The sequence below is a fragment of the Megalobrama amblycephala genome, linkage group LG10 (assembly GCF_018812025.1).
Source record: "Megalobrama amblycephala isolate DHTTF-2021 linkage group LG10, ASM1881202v1, whole genome shotgun sequence".
Lineage (NCBI taxonomy): Eukaryota > Metazoa > Chordata > Actinopteri > Cypriniformes > Xenocyprididae > Megalobrama > Megalobrama amblycephala.
In genome coordinates, this window is record NC_063053.1 from 4,521,535 (window position 1) to 4,529,760 (window position 8,226).

At 36.1% G+C, this 8,226-nt stretch overlaps 1 long non-coding RNA gene across 1 annotated transcript; it reads right to left on the reverse strand.

Annotated features, from left to right (window-relative positions):
• Window positions 1–650: 650 nt before the first annotated feature.
• On the reverse strand, window positions 651–5,040 carry LOC125276510. The gene is made up of 2 exons (XR_007186686.1): window positions 3,366–5,040; window positions 651–864 (listed from the first exon to the last, which is right to left on the reverse strand). It is a non-coding gene; the product is annotated as an uncharacterized LOC125276510 (long non-coding RNA).
• Between the last annotated feature and the right edge of the window lie 3,186 nt (window positions 5,041–8,226).

The window sequence follows — 8,226 nt, forward strand, 5'->3', positions numbered from 1 at the left end:
TATTTTAATGCATTAATTTTTTCCCCCCAACACTGCAACTAAGACACACACACACACACACACATACACACACACACACACACACACAGACCTTCATCAGGAAGTGTTTTTTTCCTGAGTAAATCCCCGGGGTAGGATGACTGTTGTTTTCTATAGTCTCAAGTGTGTGTGTTCAGGAAGGTATCAATCATACACACACACACACACACACACACACACACACACACACACACACACACACACACACACACACACACACACTCATTTACATTTAAAGTCACCATGAAATCAAAAACACATCATTATTGTTTTAAATTCATGTTTCTCATAATCTTGAATCAGAATCTCTTCTCTTCTCTAATTTCGAGGGCGGAGCAACCTGTCACTCACATGAGATCCACCAATAGCAAACCCCGCCCTACATTTGTTCTTGTTCCAGAAGCCGTTTCATTCGGATATACAGCACAATAAAGAAGAAAAGATGAGCGCAACTTTCATGATGACTTAAACAGATGCTTTTATCCAAGATAGATAGATAGATAGATAATCAGACCTTTATTTTTGGGGGAAATTCACAGCATGAACAGAAAATTCTGCCTTTTTGAAGTGAGCCTCATCTTCTTCCGCTGCTCTTATTGTGGGGTTTTTTCCAGTATAATGATGACCAGATTGACACAGCTCCATCAGTCAGCAGCTCATTGACTTGCGAGCGCACGGCCTCATGGGAGTCAAAGCCTTGGGCTTGTCTTTTCATATCAACTGGATTCTGGTCACAGGCTCAGGCCGCTGTCCAATCACATGACACGAGAGGGAATCATGGGTGAGGAACGTGTGGCTTCCTGATGCATTGTGCTGAAGAAAATCCTGAAGAAAATACAAACCCTTTCTGTTCATTTACTGATGGAGCAAATAACACGTGTCATGAAACATTTACAACATATACACCGCAAAAAACAGTGTTGTTCCTCAGTGTTTTTGATATGTTGAATATGTTGAGAATCTACATATTTAATTATTCTGCTTCAAATGTAAAGGTACAACATCATCTTTTAGTTTATAATTTTATGGAAATTAAATGTTACAGACAAACTTCTAAGAATGCTGTAATAAAAAGAACATAGCTGTCACACGTTGAGTGACTCGATTACGTGCTTTGAGAATGACACACTGAACTGCAGCTGAGAGTGACTCAACGCGTTTTTCTTCTGTACCTGAAGAGTGACGCACACACACACACACACACACGCGCGCAAGCAAACACACACACACACACACGCACGCACACACACAAAAACATAAAACAGAAATATAAAATTGCATTGGTTTAAACAAAAACCCATGCGATGTCCATTCCAACGACTGCAGGGTCTGAAGGGGTTAAGTTTTGAAGTTGCAATAGGTGGAAATGTTTTACAGTGAGCAATACAAAAATAACACTGTGCAGTATTTGTTCTCTCTGGGACTCATTACCCACAGATCCCTTTGGTGTCTGTCTGACACACACAACTAGAGGATGCATGAGCAAATCTCACTTTAGAGAAAATGATTATCATGAAAGGTTACTGACATCAGATATAGATTATAACCAGAGGAGAATGTGACTACAAACACTTTGATAGATTTTTGATAGATTATATATATATATATATATATATATATATATATATATATATATATATTATGCAAATGAAAAATAAAACTCATTAACTTGTTTCAGAGTAACTGGTATCTCAAATTAATATTAACACACATTAACTAAACTCTGAAGAATAAATTAATATTTCTTAACTTTCTGAATGTTATTAATTCATATTATTACTATTAATATTGAACATCAAACTTGTTTCTTAGCATTTTCTTTACACAAGGCACAAATTCAGTGCATTTTCCTGCCCTCTTTTGATTGACAGGATATATCTGCCCTGACTATTGATATATATATATATATTTGCTATATCCTTTCTAACTGATCTGACTTACGGTTTTCCTAAAAATGACTATTAAAGCTCGGAAAAATCCCATTGACTTTCATTGACGGAATGTTCAAATGAGCCAAGACTTTCAAATTCCAACTGTCAAAATTCAAATTTAAACTACGGAAGCCCATTAGACTCAAACTCAATTAGACTCAAGTGCCATTCTATGTACTATTTCTAATCCATTGAAACTCATAAACCTATCTATCTATCTATCGCTCTCTAATATGATCTATCTATCTCATAGCAACCACCCAAAACAACTTAACAACTGCATAGCAACACCTTAGCAACCACTCAGAATACCCTAGCAACCACATAGCAACACCCTAGAAACCACCCCAAGTACCCTAGCAACTGCATAGCAACACCTTAGCAACCACCCAGTGTACCCTAGCAACTGCAAAGCAAGACCTTAGCAACCACTCCGAGTTTCCCAGCAACCGCATAGCAACACCCTAGCAATGACCCTGTGTACCCTAGCAACCGTATAGCAACACCCTAGCAACCACCTTGAGTACCCTAGCCTTGAGACTCTATCTATCTATCTATCTATCTATCTATCAAAACTACTAAACTAAAACTTTCAAACTGAAAACTTTCAAACTGAAAACTTTTAAAACTACTTCAAACTTTCTAGCTAGGCTTTTTCAAGCCAACTTAAAGTTTGTCTTCAAACTTTTTAATCTAGTTTTATACTACGGGGCTGTTGAATGCTCAGTTCTGATTGGTTGACCAACATTCTAAGGTGTGCAATTATTTTCAGGGAAACGCACGGCTAAAGTAGTTCCAGCAGGTCTTGACCACATTACACCCACAACGACACCGACCAAGCAAATAAATATAGTAAACAACAGGATGAAAATGACAAATTATGTTTTTTGCCACAAAATACATTTTATTGTGTCCTGAAAGCGCATACTCTCTCTCTCTCTCTCTCTCTCTCTCAATTCAATTCAATTCAATTCGCTTTATTGGCATGACATATTTAGGTACATATTGCCAAAGCATTGCATAAAGCAAGACAAAAACACATATATACAAACAAGAACATATATAAAATGCATTCATATATATATTTATACACATATCAATAGTAATATAATATGGATGTGTTCACTCAGTACCTCTTAGTTTGTGGCAATTATAAATATATTGTGCTATTAAAGTGGAAGAAGGTCCTTCACCAAGTAATATTTTCAGTTTGTCAGTTTCATGGAAAATTTTGAAAACAGTTTCATTTTTCTCTCTCTCTCTCTCTTTCAAATGTACACACATACTCCATAGGCTATATATAGACACACACTCGCACAGAAACGTTTTGTCAGCGCTGGTCTGACGAATTAATCAGTAAAGCAGTTTAGCAACAAGATACATGACATTTCTCACCAGTGAGGTAATAACTGTGTGGTTCTTGAGGTAGATAAACTTATAGTTTCGCTATTAGTAGAGACACTGCTGCTGTGAGAGACGCATTCACATGTGCTGCTTATTTTCTCCCCCCCTCTCTCTCTCTCTCTCTCTCTCTCTCTCTCTCTCTACTGTGTTAATAACTGTATCAACTGTATTATTCTGCTATTGACGGCTCAAACCTCTGTTACTAGTTCTGAAATGTAATTTTGGAATTAGCAACGGAGGCTTGGGATGAGATGCGTGAGAAATTAGTCCCACACACAAGAGTGTTTTAAGGACAAAACCTGACAAATGTCTTGAAATACAACATTGGATATATCTTGAGGTGTGGTAAGTATAAGCGGAATAATTGACTCCGCTTCGCGTCGTGGCCGCATTAACACCTCGGGTGTGCATTATTTTTTAAAGAATTCAATGGCCGTTGTCATGTCAGGCTTCACAGGGTTAATATATAAATGCACTTTGACACTGTGGAATCTTAAAGTTTCCAATGTGTGCTGCACTTTTAATCTGAATCCCTGAGGAAAACACAGAGCAGTGGGGGAGGAAGCGCTCGCTCTCTCTCTCTCTCTCTCTCTCTCTCTCTCTCTCTCTGTCTCTGTCTTTCTTTAACATGTTGACAGATGTTCAGCACAGGCCTGCAGTGAACAGACACACAACAACACAATATATCCATCCTGCTTTTCACAGACTCACAAAACTTCAGTTTCATGAGACTTAACTGGAGTTCCTGTCGCTCTGAACGTCTCGTAGGGCAAATATTTACACAGTCTGTTTGGTTATGTTAACATTTGAACCTATGCTGAGGAGCATCTCAGGATTTATGGTGTTTGGGGGATGGGGTTGTTTGAGATGGTCTGCTGAGAAGAGCTTCAGCCATTCTGTTCCTCTCGTGGCCTGCAGAATCTCTTGCCATCAGAGAGTATTTACAGCAGGCCTCCAAATCCCAGCTCACCTCTGTCCTCGTCGGACACATCGGCCTTTCCCGTCAACGCTCACTGAACCTTCTGTCAGTGCTGCGTTATCAAGATGTTCTGAACACAGAATCGGATGTTTAGCAGAATCTTTACACTGCACTTTTTCTATATAATATAAGTACGAGAGCGGTGAGCATGCTGTTTTTGGGTGTGAAATATCATTCTGCCAGTGATTGGACACTGTACTACTGTCCTGTTGTTTTGAAGCAGGTTATTAAAGCAGATTAAATGCTGCTCAGCTGAATGTGATGCACCTGCTGTGTGTGAAGTGATCAATACTGAGATCACGGACACAACATCACTAATTTCAGCGGCAGAAGAAGACATCAATAAGGCTCAGATGATGCCCACACTCAGTGACACACACAGCATCACATGCTCAAGGTGTCTTGAAAGAGAAAAGAAAGATCCATATGGGCTCTTGGAGAGCAGCCAGAGCTCTGGTTTGTTTTCAAGACACACACTGAACAAAGAAATACTGCGTGTTTCAGATCTTCACTGCTCTATAAGTGAATCTGATGATCAACAGGACCAGTTCATATCCATCCCCAAACCCTAAGATAAAAATACATTTTACTATAAAAGATTTAAAGGTGCCCTAGAATAAAATTTTTTATTTACCTTGGCATAGTTGAATAACAAGAGTTCAGTACATGGAAATGACATACAGTGAGTCTCAAACTCCATTGTTTCCTCCTTCTTATATAAATCTCATTTGTTTAAAAGACCTCCGAAAAACAGGCGAATCTCAACATAACACCGACTGTTACGTAACAGTCAGGATCATTAATATGTACGCCCCCAATATTTGCATATGCCAGCCCATGTTCAAGGCATTAGACAAGGGCAGCCAGTATTAACGTCTGGATCTGTGCACAGCTGAATCATCAGACTAGGTAAGCAAGCAAGAACAATAGCGAAAAATGGCAGATGGAGCAATAATAACTGACATGATCCATGATAACATGATATTTTTAGTGATATTTGTGAATTGTCTTTCTAAATGTTTCGTTAGCATGTTGCTAATGTACTGTTAAATGTGGTTAAAGTTACCGTTTCTTACTGTATTCACAGAGACAAGACTGTCGTTATTTTCATTTTTTAAACACTTGCAGTCTGTATAATTCATAAACACAACTTCATTCTTTATAAATCTCTCCAACAGTGTGTAATGTTAGCTTTAGCCACGGAGCACTATCAAATTCATTCAGAATAAAATATAAACATCCAAATAAATACCATACTTACGCGATTAGACATGCTGCATGATGAACACTTTCTAAAGATCAATTTTGAGGGTTATATTAGCTGTGTGAACTTTGTTTATGCCGTTTAAGGCAAGCGCGAGCTCCGGGGACAGGGGAACACGAGAATTTAAAGGGGCCGCAGCCTGAATCGGCGCATATTTAATGATGCCCCAAAATAGGCAGTTAAAAAAATGAATAAAAAAAAATCTATGGGGTATTTTGAGCTGAAACTTCACAAACACATTCAGGGGACACCTTAGACTTATATTACATCTTTTGAAAACACATTCTACGGCACCTTTAAATATTTATTTACATATTTTAATATATAACCTATAATTTATTTTTATAAATTTTATAAGTGTAATATATATACATATATATATATATATATATATATGTATATATATATATATATATATATATATATTTACAGTATGTAAGATTTAAAATACAGCAAGAAGCCGTTGTTTACAGTGAATTTATAACAGCTAAGGGTTGTTGTTAGGCACGACACAGGGCTTATTGCTTTTATAAAATGGTTACCAAACAAAATACAAATATTAAATTCAAAAAATATGTATCAAGATGTATCTTTCATGAAGTAAAATCATTAAAAGGTTTCCTTCCGCTGAAAAAAATAGTCCCTGACCGTGAACAGCAACAGAAGTTACATTTATTACGCCATTAGATGGCGGCAAAGATTGTCTTTATGAGCGAGTCACTCAGTCGCAAAGACTTTTATATTGAAACTTGTTGTGAACAAGGCGCAAATGACAAATGCTTTGAGTAGCGCTGTCAGTGTCAGCAGGGCACAGGAAACCCCATTAAATGTTAAAAGGACAAGATCGCAGCAGACATTCAAACAGATTTTTTATTATGAACATAGAACTGACTGACCTGAAGGAAAATGCTAATGCAGGTAATACACTCGGTCACTCGATATCTCTCTCTCAATACTCTTCTACATAATGCAGTAAGCTTCAATGAACAATATCAGTTGAGAACAAACATATGTTTACGTTACTAAGAGTGGTTGCTAAGACAGACGCAGGAACATTTTAAATTCAGTGGCGCAGCGATACTTATGTAATGCGGTCAGCTGTATATTTTCTGGAATTTTACAACGGCTTCGAACGAGGCTCAACCAATCAGAATCAAGGGCCAGAACTATCCATTTTATAATATGAAATATATAATTTATATAATTTTATAAAAGATATTTTATAATTTCTTTTATAAAACTACGTAATACGGAAGAGGATTAGGGCCAAGCAATAATAAAAAAATAAAACAATCTCGAGATTAAAGTTGTTAAATTTCGAGAAAAAAGTCGAGATAAAATGTTGAAAATAAACTCGTTAAATTACGAGAAAAAAAATTGTAAAATTTCGAGAAAAAAGTCGAGATAAAATGTTGAGAATAAAGTCATTGAATTACGAGAAAAAAGTTGTTAAATTACGAGAACAAATTTGTTAAATTATGAGAAAAATGTCGTTAAATTTCGAGAAAAAAGTCGAGATAAAATGTTGAGAATAAAGTCATTAAATTATGAGAAAAAAGTCGTTAAATTACGAGAACGAATTCGTTAAATTACGAATTTGTTCTCATAATTTAACAACTTTTTTCTCGTAATTTAATGATTTTATTCTCATAATTTAACGAGTTTATTCTCAACATTTTATTTTGACTTTTTTCTCGAAATTTAACGAGTTTTTTTCTCAAAATTTAACAACTTTAATCTCAAGATGTTTTTTTTATTTTTTATTATTGCTTGGCCCTAATCCTCTTCCGTAACATATATTATAATCTTATGCAAAAATATATTTTATAATTTCTTTTTATAGATTTCATATAAAATATATAAAAGAAATTATATAAAAATATTAGAACCATTTTTTTTCATTATGACATTATTTTCAAGACATTTAAACCCCCAGTTCCCATTATTGCAGTTCTCCTAACTGTAATACACTAAAGAAAACCATACTGTCCGAATATCTGTCCATAACATCAGCATATATTAAATTCAGAACAGCACACACTACCACGATGTATTAATGAAAAATATAAACACGTAATGTCATGAAAAGAATGTCTCAATGCTTTTCTCATATCTTTTGAATATAAGGTGAGGTATGAACATTTCTGCACAGTTTTCCTGACATTCACCCATTTAGTCATCAGCACAGGAAATTAATCCATAAACTCAGCAGTATGAAAAAGCACCTCATTAGTTTTACAGCAAACAGCTGACAGCAGATGATAATGACAGCATTGAGGAATTATTTCATGACTAGTGAAACCGCTGAAGGCGCTTTGACTCACTATGAGTTTCTGCGGTCTGAAAGAACTTATCTGCTCGTCTGGACTTTATAGAGTGTCTTTATACTGTATACCAGCAGCTAGTGCTTTTATTATTTCTCTGCGGGTTAAATTAGAGCCTGTGCTGAAGTTTAACACAAACCAACACTCTTAAGAAAAGTTTCCATAGAACCTTAAAGTGTTCTGTCAGGAGCTTCATAAATAGAACCTTTATAATTAGAACCTTTTTGGCATAAAGTGTTCTTTAAAATGGAGTCTATATAGAACGCCACTGAGTGTATGAGCACT